This window comes from Narcine bancroftii, chromosome 11 (assembly GCF_036971445.1).
Source record: "Narcine bancroftii isolate sNarBan1 chromosome 11, sNarBan1.hap1, whole genome shotgun sequence".
Classification (NCBI taxonomy): domain Eukaryota; kingdom Metazoa; phylum Chordata; class Chondrichthyes; order Torpediniformes; family Narcinidae; genus Narcine; species Narcine bancroftii.
Window position 1 is genome coordinate 2,920,603 of NC_091479.1, and position 23,009 is coordinate 2,943,611.

Genomic DNA, 23,009 nt, shown 5'->3' on the forward strand with positions numbered 1-23,009 from the left:
GGGGAAAATGAGATGTGGGAAACTAGATGCAGAGAAAGAGGCACGGAAATAGAGGCAGGCAAAGAGAGGCAGGGTATCTGAGGCAGGGAATCTGAGGCGTGGAATCAGAGACACGGAAAGAGAGGCGGGGAATCAGAGGCGCGGAATCAGAGGCAGGAAATCAGAGGCAGGGAATCAGAGGCAGGGATTTAGAGGCAGGGAATCAGAGGCAGGGAATCAGAGGCAGGGAATCAGAGGCAGGGAATCAGAGGCAGGGAATCAGAGGCAGGGAATCAGAGGCAGGGAATCAGAGGCAGGCAATCAGAGGCAGGGAATCTGAGGCAGGGAATCTGAGGCGGGAAATCTGAGGCGGGGAATCTGAGGCGGGGAATCTGAGGCGGGGAATCTGAGGCGGGGAATCTGAGGCGGGGAATCTGAGGCGAGGAATCTGAGGCGGGGAATCTGAGACGGGGAATCTGAGGCGGCGAATCTGAGGCGGGGAATCTGAGGCGGGGTATCTGAGGCGGGGAATATGAGGCGCGGAATCTGAGGCGGGGTATCTGAGGCAGGGAATCTCAGGCAGGGAATCAGAGCCGGGGAATCTGAGGCGGGGAATCAGAGGCGGGGATTCAGAGGCGGGGAAACAGAGGCAGGGAATCAGAGGCGGGGAATCAGAGGCGGGGAATCAGAGGCGGGGAATAAGAGGAGGGGAATCAAAGGCGGGGAATCAGAGGCAGGGAATCTGAGGCAGGGAATCTGAGGCAGGGAATCTGAGGCAGGGAATCAGAGGCGGGGAATCAGAGGCAGGGAATCTGAGGCAGGGAATCTGAGGCAGGGTATCAGAGGCGGGGAATCAGAGGCAGGGAATCAGAGGCTGGGAATCAGAGGCGGGGAATCAGTGGGAGGAAAAGAGATGTGGAGAAAGAGAGGCAGAGAAAGAGGCGCGGAAATAGAGGCAGGGTAAGAGAGGCCGGGAATGGAAGGTGGGGAATCAGAGGCGGGGAATCAGAGGCGGGCTATCAGAGACACGGAAAGGGAAGCGTGGAATCAGAGGCGCGGAATCAGAGCCGGCGAATCTGAGCCGGGAAATAAGAGGCAGAGAAACAGAGGCGGTGAAACATTGGTGTGGAATCGGAGGCGGGGTATCAGTGGCAGGGAATCAGAGGCAGGGAATAAGAGGCAGGGAATCAGAGGCAGGGAATCAGAGGCAGGGAATCAGAGGCAGGGAATCAGAGGCGGGGAATCAGATGCGGGGAATCAGAGGCGGGGAATAAGAGGCAGGGAATCAAAGGCGGGGAATCAGAAGCAGGAAATCTGAGGCAGGGAATCTGAGGCAGGGAATCTGAGGCAGGAATCAGAGGCAGGCAATCAAAGGGAGGGAATCAGAGGCAGGGAATCAGAGGCAGGCAATCAGAGGCAGGGAATCTGAGGCAGGGATTTAGAGGCAGGGAATCAGAGGCAGGGAATCAGAGGCAGGGAATCAGAGGCAGGGAATCAGAGGCAGGCAATCAGAGGGAGGGAATCAGAGGCAGGGAATCAGAGGCAGGCAATCAGAGGCAGCGAATCTGAGGCGGGGAATCTGAGGCGGGGAATCTGAGGCGGGGAATCTGAGGTGGGGAATCTGAGGCGGGGAATCTGAGGCGGGGAATCTGAGGCGGGGAATCTGAGGCGGGGAATCTGAGACGGGGAATCTGAGGCGGGGAATCTGAGGCGGGGTATCTGAGGCAGGGAATCTCAGGCAGGGAATCAGAGCCGGGGAATCTGAAGCGGGGAATCAGAGGCGGGGAATCAAAGGCGGGGAATCAGAAGCGGGGAATCAGAGGCATGGAATCAGAGGCGGGTAATCAGAGGGGGCAAATCAGATGTGGGAATCTAGATGCAGAGAAAGAGGCACGGAAATAGAGGCAGGCAAAGAGAGGCAGGGTATCTGATGCAGGGAATCTGAGGCGGGGAATCAGAGACACGGAAATAGAGGTGTGGAATCAGAGGCGCGGAATCAGAGGCAGGGAATCAGAGGTAGGGATTTAGAGGCAGGGAATCAGAGGCAGGGAATCAGAGGCAGGGAATCAGAGGCAGGGAATCAGAGGCAGGGAATCAGAGGCAGGCAATCAGAGGCAGGCAATCAGAGGCAGGGAATCTGAGGCAGGGAATCTGAGGCGGGGAATCTGAGGCGGGGAATCTGAGGTGGGGAATCTGAGGCGGGGAATCTGAGGCGGGGAATCTGAGGCGGGGAATCTGAGGCGGGTAATCTGAGGTGGGGAATCTGAGACGGGGAATCTGAGGTGGGGAATCTGAGGCGGGGTATCTGAGGCAGGGAATCTCAGGCAGGGAATCAGCGCCGGGGAATCTGAGGCGGGGAATCAGAGGCGGGGATTCAGAGGCGGGGAAACAGGCAGAGAATCAGAGGCGGGGAATCAGACGCGGGGTATCAGAGGCGGGGAATAAGAGGCGGGGAATCAAAGGCAGGGAATCAGAGGCAGGGAATATAAGGCAGGGAATCTGAGGCAGGGAATCAGAGGCGGGGAATCAGAGGCAGGGAATCAGAGGCGGGGAATCAGAGGCAGGGAATATGAGGCAGGGAATCTGATGCAGGGAATCAGAGCCGGGGAATCTGAGGCAGGGAATCAGAGGCGGGGAATCAGAGGCGGGGAATCAGAGGCGGGAAATAAGAGGCGGGAAATCAGAGGCGGGGAATCAGAGGCCGGGAATCTGAGGCAGGGAATCTGAGGCAGGGAATCTGAGGCAGGGAATCTGAGGCAGGGAATCTGAGGCAGGGAATCCGAGGCGGGGAATCAGAGGCAGGGAATCAGAGGCAGGGATTTAGAGGCAGGGAATCAGAGGCAGGGAATCAGAGGCAGGGAATCAGAGGCAGGGAATCAGAGGCAGGGAATCAGAGGCAGGGAATCAGAGGCAGGGAATCAGAGGCAGGCAATCAGAGGCAGGGAATCTGAGGCAGGGAATCTGAGGCGGGAAATCTGAGGCGGGGAATCTGAGGCGGGGAATCTGAGGCGGGGAATCTGAGGCGGGGAATCTGAGGCGGGGAATCTGAGGCGAGGAATCTGAGGCGGGGAATCTGAGACGGGGAATCTGAGGCGGCGAATCTGAGGCGGGGAATCTGAGGCGGGGTATCTGAGGCGGGGAATATGAGGCGCGGAATCTGAGGCGGGGTATCTGAGGCAGGGAATCTCAGGCAGGGAATCAGAGCCGGGGAATCTGAGGCGGGGAATCAGAGGCGGGGATTCAGAGGCGGGGAAACAGAGACAGGGAATCAGAGGCGGGGAATCAGAGGCGGGGAATCAGAGGCGGGGAATAAGAGGAGGGGAATCAAAGGCGGGGAATCAGAGGCAGGGAATCTGAGGCAGGGAATCTGAGGCAGGGAATCTGAGGCAGGGAATCAGAGGCGGGGAATCAGAGGCAGGGAATCAGAGGCGGGGAATCAGAGGCAGGGAATCTGAGGCAGGGAATCTGATGCAGGGAATCAGAGCCGGGGAATCTGAGGCAGGGAATCAGAGGCGGGGAATCAGAGGTGGGGAATCAGAGGCGGGGAATAAGTGGCGGGGAATCAGAGGCGGGGAATCAGAGGCCGGGAATCTGAGGCAGGGAATCTGAGGCAGGGAATCTGAGGCAGGGTATCAGAGGCGGGGAATCAGAGGCAGGGAATCAGAGGCTGGGAATCAGAGGCGGGGAATCAGTGGGAGGAAAAGAGATGTGGAGAAAGAGAGGCAGAGAAAGAGGCGCGGAAATAGAGGCAGGGTAAGAGAGGCGGGGAATGGAAGGTGGGGAATCAGAGGCGGGGAATCAGAGGCGGGCTATCAGAGACACGGAAAGGGAAGCGTGGAATCAGAGGCGCGGAATCAGAGCCGGCGAATCTGAGCCGGGAAATAAGAGGCAGAGAAACAGAGGCGGTGAAACATTGGTGTGGAATCGGAGGCGGGGTATCAGTGGCAGGGAATCAGAGGCAGGGAATAAGAGGCAGGGAATCAGAGGCAGGGAATCAGAGGCAGGGAATCAGAGGCAGGGAATCAGAGGCGGGGAATCAGATGCGGGGAATCAGAGGCGGGGAATAAGAGGCAGGGAATCAAAGGCGGGGAATCAGAAGCAGGAAATCTGAGGCAGGGAATCTGAGGCAGGGAATCTGAGGCAGGAATCAGAGGCAGGCAATCAAAGGGAGGGAATCAGAGGCAGGGAATCAGAGGCAGGCAATCAGAGGCAGGGAATCTGAGGCAGGGATTTAGAGGCAGGGAATCAGAGGCAGGGAATCAGAGGCAGGGAATCAGAGGCAGGGAATCAGAGGCAGGCAATCAGAGGGAGGGAATCAGAGGCAGGGAATCAGAGGCAGGCAATCAGAGGCAGCGAATCTGAGGCGGGGAATCTGAGGCGGGGAATCTGAGGCGGGGAATCTGAGGCGGGGAATCTGAGGCGGGGAATCTGAGGCGGGGAATCTGAGGCGGGGAATCTGAGACGGGGAATCTGAGGCGGGGAATCTGAGGCGGGGTATCTGAGGCAGGGAATCTCAGGCAGGGAATCAGAGCCGGGGAATCTGAGGTGGGGAATCAGAGGCGGGGAATCAGAGGCGGGGAATCAGAAGCGGGGAATCAGAGGCATGGAATCAGAGGCGGGTAATCAGAGGGGGCAAATCAGATGTGGGAATCTAGATGCAGAGAAAGAGGCACGGAAATAGAGGCAGGCAAAGAGAGGCAGGGTATCTGATGCAGGGAATCTGAGGCGGGGAATCAGAGACACGGAAATAGAGGTGTGGAATCAGAGGCGCGGAATCAGAGGCAGGGAATCAGAGGCAGGGATTTAGAGGCAGGGAATCAGAGGCAGGGAATCAGAGGCAGGGAATCAGAGGCAGGGAATCAGAGGCAGGGAATCAGAGGCAGGGAATCAGAGGCAGGCAATCAGAGGCAGGCAATCAGAGGCAGGGAATCTGAGGCAGGGAATCTGAGGCGGGGAATCTGAGGCGGGGAATATGAGGTGGGGAATCTGAGGCGGGGAATCTGAGGCGGGGAATCTGAGGCGGGGTATCTGAGGCAGGGAATCTCAGGCAGGGAATCAGCGCCGGGGAATCTGAGGCGGGGAATCAGAGGCGGGGATTCAGAGGCGGGGAAACAGGCAGAGAATCAGAGGCGGGGAATCAGACGCGGGGTATCAGAGGCGGGGAATAAGAGGCAGGGAATAAAAGGCAGGGAATCAGAGGCAGGGAATATGAGGCAGGGAATCTGAGGCAGGGAATCAGAGGCGGGGAATCAGAGGCAGGGAATCAGAGGCGGGGAATCAGAGGCAGGGAATATGAGGCAGGGAATCTGATGCAGGGAATCAGAGCCGGGGAATCTGAGGCAGGGAATCAGAGGCGGGGAATCAGAGGCGGGGAATCAGAGGCGGGAAATAAGAGGCGGGAAATCAGAGGCGGGGAATCAGAGGCCAGGAATCTGAGGCAGGGAATCTGAGGCAGGGAATCTGAGGCAGGGAATCTGAGGCAGGGAATCTGAGGCAGGGAATCCAAGGCGGGGAATCAGAGGCAGGGAATCAGAGGCGGGGAATCAGAGGCAGGGAATCTGAGGCAGGGAATCTGATGCAGGGAATCAGAGCCTGGGAATCTGAGGCAGGGAATCAGAGGCGGGGAATCAGAGGCGGGGAATCAGAGCCGGGGAATCTGAGGCGGGGAATCATAGGCGGGGATTCAGAGGCGGGGAAACAGAGGCAGTGAATCAGAGGCGGGGAATCAGAGGCGGGGAATCAGAGGCGGGGAATAAGAGGCGGGGAATCAAAGGCGGGGAATCAGAGGCAGGGAATCTGAGGCAGGGAATCTGAGGCAGGGAATCTGAGGCAGGGAATCAGAGGCGGGGAATCAGAGGCAGGGAATCAGAGGCGGGGAATCAGAGGCAGGGAATCTGAGGCAGGGAATCTGATGCAGGGAATCAGAGCCGGGGAATCTGAGGCAGGGAATCAGAGGCGGGGAATAAGTGGCGGGGAATCAGAGGCGGGGAATCAGAGGCCGGGAATCAGAGGCCGGGAATTTGAGGCAGGGAATCTGAGGCAGGGAATCTGAGGCAGGGTATCAGAGGCGGGGAATCAGAGGCAGGGAATCAGAGGCGGGGAATCAGAGGCGGGGAATCAGTGGGAGGAAAAGAGATGTGGAGAAAGAGAGGCAGAGAAAGAGGCGCGGAAATAGAGGCAGGGAAAGAGAGGCGGGGAATGGAAGGTGGGGAATCAGAGGCGGGGAATCAGAGGCGGGCTATCAGAGACACGGAAAGAGAAGAGTGGAATCAGAGTCGCGGAATCAGAGCCGGCGAATCTGAGCCGGGAAATAAGAGGCAGAGAAACAGGGCGGTGAAACATTGGTGTGGAATCGGAGGCGGGGTATCAGTGGCAGGGAATCAGAGGCAGGGAATAAGAGGCAGGGAATCAGAGGCAGGGAATCAGAGGCAGGGAATCAGAGGCAGGGAATCAGAGGCGGGGAATCAGATGCGGGGAATCAGAGGCGGGGAATAAGAGGCAGGGAATCAAAGGCGGGGAATCAGAAGCAGGAAATCTGAGGCAGGGAATCTGAGGCAGGGAATCTGAGGCAGGAATCAGAGGCAGGCAATCAGAGGCAGCGAATCTGAGGCGGGGAATCTGAGGCGGGGAATCTGAGGCGGGGAATCTGAGGCGGGGAATCTGAGGCGGGGAATCTGAGGCGGGGAATCTGAGGCGGGGAATCTGAGACGGGGAATCTGAGGCGGGGAATCTGAGGCGGGGTATCTGAGGCAGGGAATCTCAGGCAGGGAATCAGAGCCGGGGAATCTGAGGTGGGGAATCAGAGGCGGGGAATCAGAGGCGGGGAATCAGAAGCGGGGAATCAGAGGCATGGAATCAGAGGCGGGTAATCAGAGGGGGCAAATCAGATGTGGGAATCTAGATGCAGAGAAAGAGGCACGGAAATAGAGGCAGGCAAAGAGAGGCAGGGTATCTGATGCAGGGAATCTGAGGCGGGGAATCAGAGACACGGAAATAGAGGTGTGGAATCAGAGGCGCGGAATCAGAGGCAGGGAATCAGAGGCAGGGATTTAGAGGCAGGGAATCAGAGGCAGGGAATCAGAGGCAGGGAATCAGAGGCAGGGAATCAGAGGCAGGGAATCAGAGGCAGGGAATCAGAGGCAGGCAATCAGAGGCAGGCAATCAGAGGCAGGGAATCTGAGGCAGGGAATCTGAGGCGGGGAATCTGAGGCGGGGAATATGAGGTGGGGAATCTGAGGCGGGGAATCTGAGGCGGGGAATCTGAGGCGGGGTATCTGAGGCAGGGAATCTCAGGCAGGGAATCAGCGCCGGGGAATCTGAGGCGGGGAATCAGAGGCGGGGATTCAGAGGCGGGGAAACAGGCAGAGAATCAGAGGCGGGGAATCAGACGCGGGGTATCAGAGGCGGGGAATAAGAGGCAGGGAATAAAAGGCAGGGAATCAGAGGCAGGGAATATGAGGCAGGGAATCTGAGGCAGGGAATCAGAGGCGGGGAATCAGAGGCAGGGAATCAGAGGCGGGGAATCAGAGGCAGGGAATATGAGGCAGGGAATCTGATGCAGGGAATCAGAGCCGGGGAATCTGAGGCAGGGAATCAGAGGCGGGGAATCAGAGGCGGGGAATCAGAGGCGGGAAATAAGAGGCGGGAAATCAGAGGCGGGGAATCAGAGGCCGGGAATCTGAGGCAGGGAATCTGAGGCAGGGAATCTGAGGCAGGGAATCTGAGGCAGGGAATCTGAGGCAGGGAATCCGAGGCGGGGAATCAGAGGCAGGGAATCAGAGGCGGGGAATCAGAGGCAGGGAATCTGAGGCAGGGAATCTGATGCAGGGAATCAGAGCCTGGGAATCTGAGGCAGGGAATCAGAGGCGGGGAATCAGAGGCGGGGAATCAGAGCCGGGGAATCTGAGGCGGGGAATCATAGGCGGGGATTCAGAGGCGGGGAAACAGAGGCAGTGAATCAGAGGCGGGGAATCAGAGGCGGGGAATCAGAGGCGGGGAATAAGAGGCGGGGAATCAAAGGCGGGGAATCAGAGGCAGGGAATCTGAGGCAGGGAATCTGAGGCAGGGAATCTGAGGCAGGGAATCAGAGGCGGGGAATCAGAGGCAGGGAATCAGAGGCGGGGAATCAGAGGCAGGGAATCTGAGGCAGGGAATCTGATGCAGGGAATCAGAGCCGGGGAATCTGAGGCAGGGAATCAGAGGCGGGGAATAAGTGGCGGGGAATCAGAGGCGGGGAATCAGAGGCCGGGAATCAGAGGCCGGGAATCTGAGGCAGGGAATCTGAGGCAGGGAATCTGAGGCAGGGTATCAGAGGCGGGGAATCAGAGGCAGGGAATCAGAGGCGGGGAATCAGAGGCGGGGAATCAGTGGGAGGAAAAGAGATGTGGAGAAAGAGAGGCAGAGAAAGAGGCGCGGAAATAGAGGCAGGGAAAGAGAGGCGGGGAATGGAAGGTGGGGAATCAGAGGCGGGGAATCAGAGGCGGGCTATCAGAGACACGGAAAGAGAAGAGTGGAATCAGAGTCGCGGAATCAGAGCCGGCGAATCTGAGCCGGGAAATAAGAGGCAGAGAAACAGGGCGGTGAAACATTGGTGTGGAATCGGAGGCGGGGTATCAGTGGCAGGGAATCAGAGGCAGGGAATAAGAGGCAGGGAATCAGAGGCAGGGAATCAGAGGCAGGGAATCAGAGGCAGGGAATCAGAGGCGGGGAATCAGATGCGGGGAATCAGAGGCGGGGAATAAGAGGCAGGGAATCAAAGGCGGGGAATCAGAAGCAGGAAATCTGAGGCAGGGAATCTGAGGCAGGGAATCTGAGGCAGGAATCAGAGGCAGGCAATCAGAGGGAGGGAATCAGAGGCAGGGAATCAGAGGCAGGCAATCAGAGGCAGGGAATCTGAGGCAGGGATTTAGAGGCAGGGAATCAGAGGCAGGGAATCAGAGGCAGGGAATCAGAGGCAGGGAATCAGAGGCAGGCAATCAGAGGGAGGGAATCAGAGGCAGGGAATCAGAGGCAGGCAATCAGAGGCAGCGAATCTGAGGCGGGGAATCTGAGGCGGGGAATCTGAGGCGGGGAATCTGAGGCGGGGAATCTGAGGCGGGGAATCTGAGGCGGGGAATCTGAGGCGGGGAATCTGAGACGGGGAATCTGAGGCGGGGAATCTGAGGCGGGGTATCTGAGGCAGGGAATCTCAGGCAGGGAATCAGAGCCGGGGAATCTGAGGCGGGGAATCAGAGGCGGGGAATCAGAGGCGGGGAATCAGAAGCGGGGAATCAGAGGCATGGAATCAGAGGCGGGTAATCAGAGGGGGCAAATCAGATGTGGGAATCTAGATGCAGAGAAAGAGTCACGGAAATAGAGGCAGGCAAAGAGAGGCAGGGTATCTGATGCAGGGAATCTGAGGCGGGGAATCAGAGACACGGAAATAGAGGTGTGGAATCAGAGGCGCGGAATCAGAGGCAGGGAATCAGAGGCAGGGATTTAGAGGCAGGGAATCAGAGGCAGGGAATCAGAGGCAGGGAATCAGAGGCAGGGAATCAGAGGCAGGGAATCAGAGGCAGGGAATCAGAGGCAGGCAATCAGAGGCAGGCAATCAGAGGCAGGGAATCTGAGGCAGGGAATCTGAGGCGGGGAATCTGAGGCGGGGAATCTGAGGTGGGGAATCTGAGGCGGGGAATCTGAGGCGGGGAATCTGAGGCGGGGAATCTGAGGCGGGGAATCTGAGGTGGGGAATCTGAGACGGGGAATCTGAGGCGGGGAATCTGAGGCGGGGTATCTGAGGCAGGGAATCTCAGGCAGGGAATCAGAGCCGGGGAATCTGAGGCGGGGAATCAGAGGCGGGGATTCAGAGGCGGGGAAACAGAGGCAGGGAATCAGAGGCGGGGAATCAGAGGCAAGGAATCAGAGGCGAGGAATAAGAGGCGGGGAATCAAAGGCAGGGAATCAGAGGCAGGGAATCTGAGGCAGGGAATATGAGGCATGGAATCTGAGGCAGGGAATCAGAGGCGGGGAATCAGAGGCAGGGATTCAGAGGCGGGGAATCAGAGGCAGGGAATCTGAGGCAGGGAATCTGATGCAGGGAATCAGAGCCGGGGAATCTGAGGCAGGGAATCAGAGGCGGGAAATCAGAGGCGGGGAATCAGAGGCGGGAAATAAGAGGCGGGAAATCAGAGGCGGGGAATCAGAGGCCGGGAATCTGAGGCAGGGAATCTGAGGCAGGGAATCTGAGGCAGGGAATCTGAGGCAGGGAATCTGAGGCAGGGAATCAGAGGCGGGGAATCAGAGGCAGGGAATCAGAGGCGGGGAATCAGAGGCAGGGAATCTGAGGCAGGGAATCTGATGCAGGGAATCAGAGCCGGGGAATCTGAGGCAGGGAATCAGAGGCGGGGAATCAGAGGCGGGGAATCAGAGGCGGGGAATAAGTGGCGGGGAATCAGAGGCGGGGAATCAGAGGCCGGGAATCTGAGGCAGGGAATCTGAGGCAGGGAATCTGAGGCAGGGTATCAGAGGCGGGGAATCAGAGGCAGGGAATCAGAGGCGGGGAATCAGAGGCGGAGAATCAGTGGGAGGAAAAGAGATGTGGAGAAAGAGAGGCAGAGAAAGATGCGCGGAAATAGAGGCAGGGAAAGAGAGGAGGGGAATGGAAGGTGGGGAATCAGAGGCGGGGAATCAGAGGCGGGCTATCAGAGACACGGAAAGAGAAGCGTGGAATCAGAGGCGCGGAATCAGAGCCGGCGAAACTGAGCCGGGAAATAAGAGGCAGAGAAACAGAGGCGGTGAAACATTGGTGTGGAATCGGAGGCGGGGTATCAGTGGCAGGGAATCAGAGGCAGGGAATAAGAGGCAGGGAATCAGAGGCAGGGAATCAGAGGCAGGAAATCAGAGGCAGGGAATCATGAGGCAGGGAATCAGAGGCGGGGAATCAGAGGCAGGGAATCTGAGGCAGGGAATCTGATGCAGGGAATCAGAGCCGGGGAATCTGAGGCAGGGAATCAGACACGGGGAATCAGAGGCGGGGAATCAGAGGCGGGGAATAAGAGGCGGGGAATCAGAGGCGGGGAATCAGAGGCAGGGAATCTGAGGCAGGGAATCTGAGGCAGGGAATCTGAGGCAGGGAATCAGAGGCGGGGAATCAGAGGCAGGGAATCAGAGGCGGGGAATCAGAGGCGGGGAATCAGCGGGAGGAAAAGCGTTGTGGGGAAAGAGAGGCAGAGAAAGAGGCGCAGAAATAGAGGCAGGGAAAGAGAGGCGGGGAATGAAAGGTGGGGAATCAGAGGTGGGGAAACAGGCGGGTAAACAGAGGCAGGTAAACATAGGTGGATAAATAGCGGCGGGGAAAGAGGCGGGCAAAACATAGTGGTTGGAACTTGTGTGTTTAAAATCAGGTACACAAAACAGATCAAACAGTGTTGTTGAAATTGAGGGAGGGAAAGACAGGCACGGAAAGAGTGGAGTGGAAAGAGTGGAGGCGAAAGAGAGGCGTCGAGACAGAGGTGGGGAATGAGAGGCGGGGAATCAGAGGCGGTGAAACAGGTGGGTAAACAGAGGCGGGCAAACATAGGCGGAAAAATAGAGGCGGGGAAAGTGATGGGTGAAACATAGTGGTTGGAACTTGTGTGTTGAAAATGAGGTACACAGAACAGATCAAACAGAGTTGTTGAAATTGAGGGAAGGAAAGAGAGGCGCGGAAAGAGTGTAGGGGAAAAAGCGCAGGCGATAGAGAGGCATACAGACAGAGGTGGGGAATCAGAGGCGGGGAAACAGAGGCGGGGAATCAGAGGCGGGCAATCAGTGGCAGGCAATCAGAGGTGGGGAATCAGAGGCGGGGAATAAGAGGCCTGGAATCAGAGGCGGGGAATCAGAGGCGTGGAATCAGAGGCGGGGAATCAGTGGCGGGGAATCAGAGGCGGGGAAACAGAGGCGGGGAATCAGAGGCGGGGATTCAGAGGCGGGGTTTCAGAGGCTGAGAATCAGAGGCGGGGAATCAGAGGCGGGAAATCAGAGGCGGAGAATCGGAGACAGGGAATCTGAGGCAGGGAATCTGAGGCAGGGAATCTGAGGCAGGGAATCTGAGGCGGGGAATCTGAGGCGGTAAATCTGAGTCGGGGAATCTGAGGCACGGAATCTGAGGCAGTGAATCAGAGGCATGGAATCAGAGGCGGGTTATCAGAGGGGGCAAATGAGATGTGGGAAACTAGATGCAGAGAATGAGTCACGGAAATAGAGGCAGGCAAAGAGAGGCAGGGTATCAGAGGCAGGGAATCAGAGGCGTGGAATCAGAGACAAGGAAATAGAGGCGTGGAATCAGAGGTGCGGAATCAGAGGCAGGGAATCAGAGGCAGGGAATCAGAGGCAGGGAATCAGAGGCAGGGAATCAGATGAAGGGAATCAGATGAAGGGAAGCTGAGGCAGGGAATCTGAGGCAGGGAATCTGAGGCAGGGAATCTGAGGCGGGGAATCTGAGGAGGAGAAACTGAGGAGGGGAATCTGAGGTGGGGAATCTGAGGCGGGGTATCTGAGGCGGGGAATCTGAGGCGGGGAATCTGAGGCAGGGAATCTGAGGCGGGGTATCTGAGGCATGGAATCTCAGGCAGGGAAACAGAGGCGGGGAATCTGAGGTGGGGAATCAGACGTGGGGAATCAGAGGCGGGGAAACAGAGGCAGGGAATCTGAGGAAAGGAATCTGAGGCAGGGAATCTGAGGCAGGGAATCAGAGGCGGGGAATCAGAGGCGGGGAATCAGAGGCGGGGAATCAGAGGCATGGAATCAGAGGCTGGTAATCAGAGGGGGCAAATCAGATGTGGGAATCTAGATGCAGAGAAAGAGGCACGGAAATAGAGGCAGGCAAAGAGAGGCAGGGTATCTGAGGCAGGGAATCTGAGGCGGGGAATCAGAGACACGGAAAGAGAGGCGGGGAATCAGAGGCGCGGAATCAGAGGCAGGGAATCAGAGGCAGGGATTTAGAGGCAGGGAATCAGAGGCAGGAAATCAGAGGCAGGGAATCAGAGGCAGGGAATCAGAGGCAGGGAATCAGAGGCAGGCAATCAGAGGGAGGGAATCAGAGGCAGGGAATCAGAGGCAGGCAATCAGAGGCAGGGAATCTGAGGCGGGGAATCTGAGGCGGGGAATCTGAGGTGGGGAATCTGAGGCGGGGAATCTGAGGCGGGGAATCTGAGGCGGGGAATCTGAGGCGGGGAATCTGAGGCGGGGAATCTGAGACGGGGAATCTGAGGCGGGGAATCTGAGGCGGGGTATCTGAGGCAGGGAATCTCAGGCAGGGAATCAGAGCCGGGGAATCTGAGGCGGGAAATCAGAGGCGGGGAATCAGAGGCGGGGAATCAGAGGCGGGGAATCAGAGGCATGGAATCAGAGGCGGGTAATCAGAGGGGGCAAATCAGATGTGGGAATCAAGATGCAGAGAAAGAGGCACGGAAATAGAGGCAGGCAAAGAGAGGCAGGGTATCTGATGCAGGGAATCTGAGGCGGGGAATCAGAGACACGGAAATAGAGGTGTGGAATCAGAGGCGCGGAATCAGAGGCAGGGAATCAGAGGCAGGGATTTAGAGGCAGGGAATCAGAGGCAGGGAATCAGAGGCAGGGAATCAGAGGCAGGGAATCAGAGGCAGGGAATCAGAGGCAGGGAATCAGAGGCAGGCAATCAGAGGCAGGCAATCAGAGGCAGGGAATCTGAGGCAGGGAATCTGAGGCGGGGAATCTGAGGCGGGGAATCTGAGGTGGGGAATCAGAGGCGGGGAATCTGAGGCGGGGAATCTGAGGCGGGGAATCTGAGGCGGGGAATCTGAGGTGGGGAATCTGAGACGGGGAATCTGAGGCGGGGAATCTGAGGCGGGGTATCTGAGGCAGGGAATCTCAGGCAGGGAATCAGAGCCGGGGAATCTGAGGCGGGGAATCAGAGGCGGGGATTCAGAGGCGGGGAAACAGAGGCAGGGAATCAGAGGCGGGGAATCAGAGGCAAGGAATCAGAGGCGGGGAATAAGAGGCGGGGAATCAAAGGCAGGGAATCAGAGGCAGGGAATCTGAGGCAGGGAATATGAGGCAGGGAATCTGAGGCAGGGAATCAGAGGCGGGGAATCAGAGGCAGGGAATCAGAGGCGGGGAATCAGAGGCAGGGAATCTGAGGCAGGGAATCGGATGCAGGGAATCAGAGCCGGGGAATCTGAGGCAGGGAATCAGAGGCGGGAAATCAGAGGCGGGGAATCAGAGGCGGGAAATAAGAGGCGGGAAATCAGAGGCGGGGAATCAGAGGCCGGGAATCTGAGGCAGGGAATCTGAGGCAGGGAATCTGAGGCAGGGAATCTGAGGCAGGGAATCTGAGGCATGGAATCAGAGGCGGGGAATCAGAGGCAGGGAATCAGAGGCGGGGAATCAGAGGCAGGGAATCTGAGGCAGGGAATCTGATGCAGGGAATCAGAGCCGGGGAATCTGAGGCAGGGAATCAGAGGCGGGGAATCAGAGGCGGGGAATCAGAGGCGGGGAATAAGTGGCGGGGAATCAGAGGCGGGGAATCAGAGGCCGGGAATCTGAGGCAGGGAATCTGAGGCAGGGAATCTGAGGCAGGGTATCAGAGGCGGGGAATCAGAGGCAGGGAATCAGAGGCGGGGAATCAGAGGCGGAGAATCAGTGGGAGGAAAAGAGATGTGGAGAAAGAGAGGCAGAGAAAGATGCGCGGAAATTGAGGCAGGGAAAGAGAGGTGGGGAATGGAAGGTGGGGAATCAGAGGCGGGGAATCAGAGGCGGGCTATCAGAGACACGGAAAGAGAAGCGTGGAATCAGAGGCGCGGAATCAGAGCCGGCGAATCTGAGCCGGGAAATAAGAGGCAGAGAAACAGAGGCGGTGAAACATTGGTGTGGAATCGGAGGCGGGGTATCAGTGGCAGGGAATCAGAGGCAGGGAATAAGAGGCAGGGAATCAGAGGCAGGGAATCAGAGGCAGGAAATCAGAGGCAGGGAATCATGAGGCAGGGAATCTGAGGCAGGAATCCGAGGCGGGGAATCAGAGGCAGGGAATCAGAGGCGGGGAATCAGAGGCAGGGAATCTGAGGCAGGGAATCTGATGCAGGGAATCAGAGCCGGTGAATCTGAGGCAGGGAATCAGACACGGGGAATCAGAGGCGGGGAATCAGAGGCGGGGAATAAGAGGCGGGGAATCAGAGGCGGGGAATCAGAGGCAGGGAATCTTAGGCAGGGAATCTGAGGCAGGGAATCTGAGGCAGGGAATCAGAGGCGGGGAATCAGAGGCAGGGAATCAGAGGCGGGGAATCAGAGGCGGGGAATCAGCGGGAGGAAAAGCGTTGTGGGGAAAGAGAGGCAGAGAAAGAGGCGCGGAAATAGAGGCAGGGAAAGAGAGGCGGGGAATGAAAGGTGGGGAATCAGAGGTGGGGAAACAGTCGGGTAAACAGAGGCAGGTAAACATAGGTGGATAAATAGCGGCGGGGAAAGAGGCGGGCAAAACATAGTGGTTGGAACTTGTGTGTTTAAAATCAGGTACACAAAACAGATCAAACAGTGTTGTTGAAATTGAGGGAGGGAAAGACAGGCACGGAAAGAGTGGAGTGGAAAGAGTGGAGGCGAAAGAGAGGCGTCGAGACAGAGGTGGGGAATGAGAGGCGGGGAATCAGAGGCGGTGAAACAGGTGGGTAAACAGAGGCGGGCAAACATAGGCGGAAAAATAGAGGCGGGGAAAGTGATGGGTGAAACATAGTGGTTGGAACTTGTGTGTTGAAAATGAGGTACACAAAACAGATCAAACAGAGTTGTTGAAATTGAGGGAAGGAAAGAGAGGCGCGGAAAGAGTGTAGGGGAAAAAGCGGAGGCGAAAGAGAGGCATACAGACAGAGGTGGGGAATCAGAGGCGGGGAAACAGAGGCGGGGAATCAGAGGCGGGCAATCAGTGGCAGGCAATCAGAGGTGGGGAATCAGAGGCGGGGAATAAGAGGCCTGGAATCAGAGGCGGGGAATCAGAGGCGTGGAATCAGAGGCGGGGAATCAGTGGCGGGGAATCAGAGGCGGGGAAACAGAGGCGGGGAATCAGAGGCGGGGATTCAGAGGCGGGGATTCAGAGGCTGGGAATCAGAGGCGGGGAATCAGAGGCGGGAAATCAGAGGCGGAGAATCGGAGACAGGGAATCTGAGGCAGGGAATCTGAGGCAGGGAATCTGAGGCAGGGAATCTGAGGCAGGGAATCTGAGGCGGGGAATCTGAGGCGGTAAATCTGAGTCGGGGAATCTGAGGCACGGAATCTGAGGCAGTGAATCAGAGGCATGGAATCAGAGGCGGGTTATCAGAGGGGGCAAATGAGATGTGGGAAACTAGATGCAGAGAATGAGTCACGGAAATAGAGGCAGGCAAAGAGAGGCAGGGTATCAGAGGCAGGGAATCAGAGGCGTGGAATCAGAGACAAGGAAATAGAGGCGTGGAATCAGAGGTGCAGAATCAGAGGAAGGGAATCAGAGGCAGGGAATCAGAGGCAGGGAATCAGAGGCAGGGAAACAGAGGCAGGGAATCAGAGGCAGGCAATCAGAGGCAGGGAATCTGAGGCAGGAAATCTGAGGCAGGGAATCTGAGGCAGGGAATCTGAGGCAGGGAATCTGAGGCGGGGAATCAGAGGCGGGGAATCAGAGGCAGGGAATCAGAGGCAGGGAATCAGAGGGAGGGAATCAGATGAAGGGAATCAGATGAAGGGAAGCTGAGGCAGGGAATCTGAGGCAGGGAATCGGAGGCAGGGAATCTGAGGCGGGGAATCTGAGGAGGAGAAACTGAGGAGGGGAATCTGAGGTGGGGAATCTGAGGCGGGGAATCTGAGGCGGGGAATCTGAGGCGGGGAATCTGAGGCAGGGAATCTGAGGCGGGGAATCTGAGGCATGGAATCTCAGGCAGGGAAACAGAGGCGGGGAATCTGAGGTGGGGAATCAGACGTGGGGAATCAGAGGCGGGGAAACAGCGGCAGGGAATCTGAGGAAAGGAATCTGAGGCAGGGAATCTGAGGCAGGGAATCAGAGGCGGGGAATCAGAGGCGGGGAATCAGAGGCGGGGAATCAGAGGCATGGAATCAGAGGCGGGTAATCAGAGGGGGCAAATCAGATGTGGGAATCTAGATGCAGAGAAAGAGGCACGGAAATAGAGGCAGGCAAAGAGAGGCAGGGTATCTGAGGCAGGGAATCTGAGGCGGGGAATCAGAGACACGGAAAGAGAGGCGGGGAATCAGAGGCACGGAATCAGAGGCAGGGAATCAGAGGCAGGGATTCAGAGGCAGGGAATCAGAGGCAGGGAATCAGAGGCAGGGAATCAGAGGCAGGGAATCAGAGGCAGGCAATCAGAGGGAGGGAATCAGAGGCTGGGAATCAGAGGCAGGCAATCAGAGGCAGGGAATCTGAGGCGGGGAATCTGAGGCGGGGAATCTGAGGCGGGGAATCTGAGGCGGGGAATCTGAGGCGGGGAATCTGAGGCGGGGAATCTGAGGCGGGGAATCTGAGGCGGGGAATCTGAGACGGGGAATCTGAGGCGGGGAATCTGAGGCGGGGTATCTGAGGCAGGGAATCTCAGGCAGGGAATCAGAACCGGGGAATCTGAGGCGGGAAATCAGAGGCGGGGAATCAGAGGCGGGGAATCAGAGGCGGGGAATCAGAGGCATGGAATCAGAGGCGGGTAATCAGAGGGGGCAAATCAGATGTGGGAATCTAGATGCAGAGAAAGAGGCACGGAAATAGAGGCAGGCAAAGAGAGGCAGGGTATCTGAGGCAGGGAATCTGAGGCGGGGAATCAGAGACACGGAAATAGAGGTGTGGAATCAGAGGTGCGGAATCAGAGGCAGGGAATCAGAGGCAGGGATTTAGAGGCAGGGAATCAGAGGCAGGGAATCAGAGGCAGGGAATCAGAGGCAGGGAATCAGAGGCAGGGAATCAGAGGCAGGGAATCAGAGGCAGGCAATCAGAGGCAGGCAATCAGAGGCAGGGAATCTGAGGCGGGGAATCTGAGGCGGGGAATCTGAGGCGGGGAATCTGAGGCGGGGAATCTGAGGCGGGGAATCTGAGGCGGGGAATCTGAGGCGGGGAATCCGAGGCGGGGAATCTGAGGTGGGGAATCTGAGACGGGGAATCTGAGGCGGGGAATCTGAGGCGGGGTATCTGAGGCAGGGAATCTCAGGCAGGGAATCAGAGCCGGGGAATCTGAGGCGGGGAATCAGAGGCGGGGATTCAGAGGCGGGGAAACAGAGGCAGCGAATCAGAGGCGGGGAATCAGAGGCGGGGAATCAGAGGCGGGGAATAAGAGGCGGGGAATCAAAGGCAGGGAATCAGAGGCAGGGAATCTGAGGCAGGGAATCTGAGGCAGGGAATCTGAGGCAGGGAATCAGAGGCGGGGAATCAGAGGCGGGAAATAAGAGGCAGGAAATCAGAGGCGGGGAATCAGAGGCCGGGAATCTGAGGCAGGGAATCAGAGGCAGGGAATCTGAGGCAGGGAATCAGAGGCGGGGAATCAGAGGCAGGGAATCAGAGGCGGGGAATCAGAGGCGGGGAATCTGCGGGAGGAAAAGAGATGTGGGGAAAGAGAGGCAGAGAAAGAGGCGCGGAAATAGAGGCAGGGAAAGAGAGGCGGGGAATGAAAGGTGGGGAATCAGAGGCGGGGAATCAGAGGCGGGCTATCAGAGACACAGAAAGAGAAGCGTGGTATCAGAGGCGCCGAATCAGAGCCGGCGAATCTGAGCCGGGAAATAAGAGGCAGAGAAACAGAGGCTGTGAAACATTGGTGTGGAATCGGAGGCGGGGTATCAGTGGCAGGGAATCAGAGGCGGGGAATCAGAGGCGGGGAATCGGAGACAGGGAATCTGAGGCAGGGAATCTGAGGCAGGGAATCTGAGGCAGGGAATCTGAGGCAGGGAATCTGAGGCGGGGAATCTGAGGCGGTAAATCTGAGTCGGGGAATCTGAGGCACAGAATCTGAGGCAGTGAATCAGAGGCATGGAATCAGAGGCGGGTTATCAGAGGGGGCAAATGAGATGTGGGAAACTAGATGCAGAGAAAGAGGCACGGAAATAGAGGCAGGCAAAGAGAGGCAGGGAATCAGAGGCAGGGAATCAGAGGCGTGGAATCAGAGACAAGGAAAGAGAGGCGTGGAATCAGAGGTGCGGAATCAGAGGCAGGGAATCAGAGGCAGGGAATCAGAGGCAGGGAATCAGAGGCAGGGAATCAGAGGCAGGGAATCAGAGGCAGGCAATCAGAGGCAGGGAATCTGAGGCAGGAAATCTGAGGCAGGGAATCTGAGGCAGGGAATCTGAGGCAGGGAAACTGAGGCGGGGAATCAGAGGCGGGGAATCAGAGGCAGGGAATCAGAGGCTGGGAATCAGAGGCAGGGAATCAGATGAAGTGAATCAGATGAAGGGAAGCTGAGGCAGGGAATCTGAGGCACGGAATCTGAGGCAGGGAATCTGAGGCGGGGAATCTGAGGTGGAGAAACTGAGGCGGGGAATCTGAGGCGGGGATTCTGAGGCGGGGAATCTGAGGCGGGGCATCTGAGGCGGGGAATCTGAGGCGGGGAATCTGAGGCAGGGAATCTGAGGCGGGGAATCTGAGGCATTGAATCTCAGGCAGGGAATCAGAGCCGGGGAATCTGAGGTGGGGAATCAGATGTGGGGAATCAGAGGCAGGGAAACAGAGGCAGGGAATCTGAGGAAAGGAATCTGAGGCAGGGAATCTGAGGCAGGGAATCAGAGGCGGGGAATCAGAGGCGGGTAATCAGAGGGGGCAAATGAGATGTGGGAAACTAGATGCAGAGAAAGAGGCACGGAAATAGAGGCAGGCAAAGAGAGGCAGGGTATCTGAGGCAGGGAATCTGAGGCGTGGAATCAGAGACACGGAAAGAGAGGCGGGGAATCAGAGGCGCGGAATCAGAGGCAGGAAATCAGAGGCAGGGAATCAGAGGCAGGGATTTAGAGGCAGGGAATCAGTGGCAGGGAATCAGAGGCAGGGAATCAGAGGCGGGGAATCAGAGGCGCGGAATCAGAGGCAGGAAATCAGAGGCAGGGAATCAGAGGCAGGGATTTAGAGGCAGGGAATCAGAGGCAGGGAATCAGAGGCAGGGAATCAGAGGCAGGGAATCAGAGGCAGGGAATCAGAGGCAGGGAATCAGAGGCAGGCAATCAGAGGCAGGGAATCTGAGGCAGGAAATCAGAGGCGTGGAATCAGAGACACGGAAAGAGAGGCGGGGAATCAGAGGCGCGGAATCAGAGGCAGGAAATCAGAGGCAGGGAATCAGAGGCAGGGATTTAGAGGGAGGAATCAGTGGCAGGGAATCAGAGGCAGGGAATCAGAGGCGGGGAATCAGAGGCGCGGAATCAGAGGCAGGAAATCAGAGGCAGGGAATCAGAGGCAGGGATTTAGAGGCAGGGAATCAGAGGCAGGGAATCTGAGGCAGGGAATCTGAGGCAGGGAATCTGAGGCAGGGAAACTGAGGCGGGGAATCAGAGGCGGGGAATCAGAGGCAGGGAATCAGAGGCTGGGAATCAGAGGCAGGGAATCAGATGAAGTGAATCAGATGAAGGGAAGCTGAGGCAGGGAATCTGAGGCACGGAATCTGAGGCAGGGAATCTGAGGCGGGGAATCTGAGGTGGAGAAACTGAGGCGGGGAATCTGAGGCGGGGATTCTGAGGCGGGGAATCTGAGGCGGGGCATCTGAGGCGGGGAATCTGAGGCGGGGAATCTGAGGCAGGGAATCTGAGGCGGGGAATCTGAGGCATTGAATCTCAGGCAGGGAATCAGAGCCGGGGAATCTGAGGTGGGGAATCAGATGTGGGGAATCAGAGGCAGGGAAACAGAGGCAGGGAATCTGAGGAAAGGAATCTGAGGCAGGGAATCTGAGGCAGGGAATCAGAGGCGGGGAATCAGAGGCGGGTAATCAGAGGGGGCAAATGAGATGTGGGAAACTAGATGCAGAGAAAGAGGCACGGAAATAGAGGCAGGCAAAGAGAGGCAGGGTATCTGAGGCAGGGAATCTGAGGCGTGGAATCAGAGACACGGAAAGAGAGGCGGGGAATCAGAGGCGCGGAATCAGAGGCAGGAAATCAGAGGCAGGGAATCAGAGGCAGGGATTTAGAGGCAGGGAATCAGTGGCAGGGAATCAGAGGCAGGGAATCAGAGGCGGGGAATCAGAGGCGCGGAATCAGAGGCAGGAAATCAGAGGCAGGGAATCAGAGGCAGGGATTTAGAGGCAGGGAATCAGAGGCAGGGAATCAGAGGCAGGGAATCAGAGGCAGGGAATCAGAGGCAGGGAATCAGAGGCAGGGAATCAGAGGCAGGCAATCAGAGGCAGGGAATCTGAGGCAGGAAATCAGAGGCGTGGAATCAGAGACACGGAAAGAGAGGCGGGGAATCAGAGGCGCGGAATCAGAGGCAGGAAATCAGAGGCAGGGAATCAGAGGCAGGGATTTAGAGGGAGGAATCAGTGGCAGGGAATCAGAGGCAGGGAATCAGAGGCGGGGAATCAGAGGCGCGGAATCAGAGGCAGGAAATCAGAGGCAGGGAATCAGAGGCAGGGATTTAGAGGCAGGGAATCAGAGGCAGGGAATCAGAGGCAGGGAATCAGAGGCAGGGAATCAGAGGCAGGGAATCAGAGGCAGGGAATCAGAGGCAGGGAATCAGAGGCAGGCAATCAGAGGCAGGGAATCTGAGGCAGGGAATCTGAGGCGGGGAATCTGAGGCGGGGAATCTGAGGCGGGGAATCTCAGGCGGGGAATCTGAGGCGGGGAATCTGAGGCGGGGAATCTGAGGCGAGGAATCTGAGGCGGGGAATCTGAGACGGGGAATCTGAGCCGGGGAATCTGAGGCGGGGAATCAGAGGCGGGGATTCAGAGGCGGGGAAACAGAGGCAGGGAATCAGAGGCGGGGAATCAGAGGCGGGGAATCAGAGGCGGGGAATAAGAGGCGGGGAATCAAAGGCGGGGAATCAGAGTCAGGGAATCTGAGGCAGGGAATCTGAGGCAGGGAATCAGAGGCGGGGAATCAGAGGCGGGGAATCAGTGGGAGGAAAAGAGATGTGGAGAAAGAGAGGCAGAGAAAGAGGCGCGGAAATAGAGGCAGGGAAAGAGAGGCGGGGAATGGAAGGTGGGGAATCAGAGGCGGGGAATCAGAGGCGGGCTATCAGAGACACGGAAAGAGAAGAGTGGAATCAGAGTCGCGGAATCAGAGCCGGCGAATCTGAGCCGGGAAATAAGAGGCAGAGAAACAGGGCGGTGAAACATTGGTGTGGAATCGGAGGTGGGGTATCAGTGGCAGGGAATCAGAGGCAGGGAATAAGAGGCAGGGAATCAGAGGCAGGGAATCAGAGGCAGGGAATCAGAGGCAGGGAATCAGAGGCGGGGAATCAGATGCGGGGAATCAGAGGCGGGGAATAAGAGGCAGGGAATCAAAGGCGGGGAATCAGAAGCAGGAAATCTGAGGCAGGGAATCTGAGGCAGGGAATCTGAGGCAGGAATCAGAGGCAGGCAATCAGAGGGAGGGAATCAGAGGCAGGGAATCAGAGGCAGGCAATCAGAGGCAGGGAATCTGAGGCAGGGATTTAGAGGCAGGGAATCAGAGGCAGGGAATCAGAGGCAGGGAATCAGAGGCAGGGAATCAGAGGCAGGGAATCAGAGGCAGGGAATCAGAGGCAGGCAATCAGAGGCAGGCAATCAGAGGCAGGGAATCTGAGGCAGGGAATCTGAGGCGGGGAATCTGAGGCGGGGAATCTGAGGTGGGGAATCTGAGGCGGGGAATCTGAGGCGGGGAATCTGAGGCGGGGAATCTAAGGCGGGGAATCTGAGGTGGGGAATCTGAGACGGGGAATCTGAGGCGGGGAATCTGAGGCGGGGTATCTGAGGCAGGGAATCTCAGGCAGGGAATCAGAGCCGGGGAATCTGAGGCGGTGAATCAGAGGCGGGGATTCAGAGGCGGGGAAACAGAGGCAGGGAATCAGAGGCGGGGAATCAGAGGCAAGGAATCAGAGGCGAGGAATAAGAGGCGGGGAATCAAAGGCAGGGAATCAGAG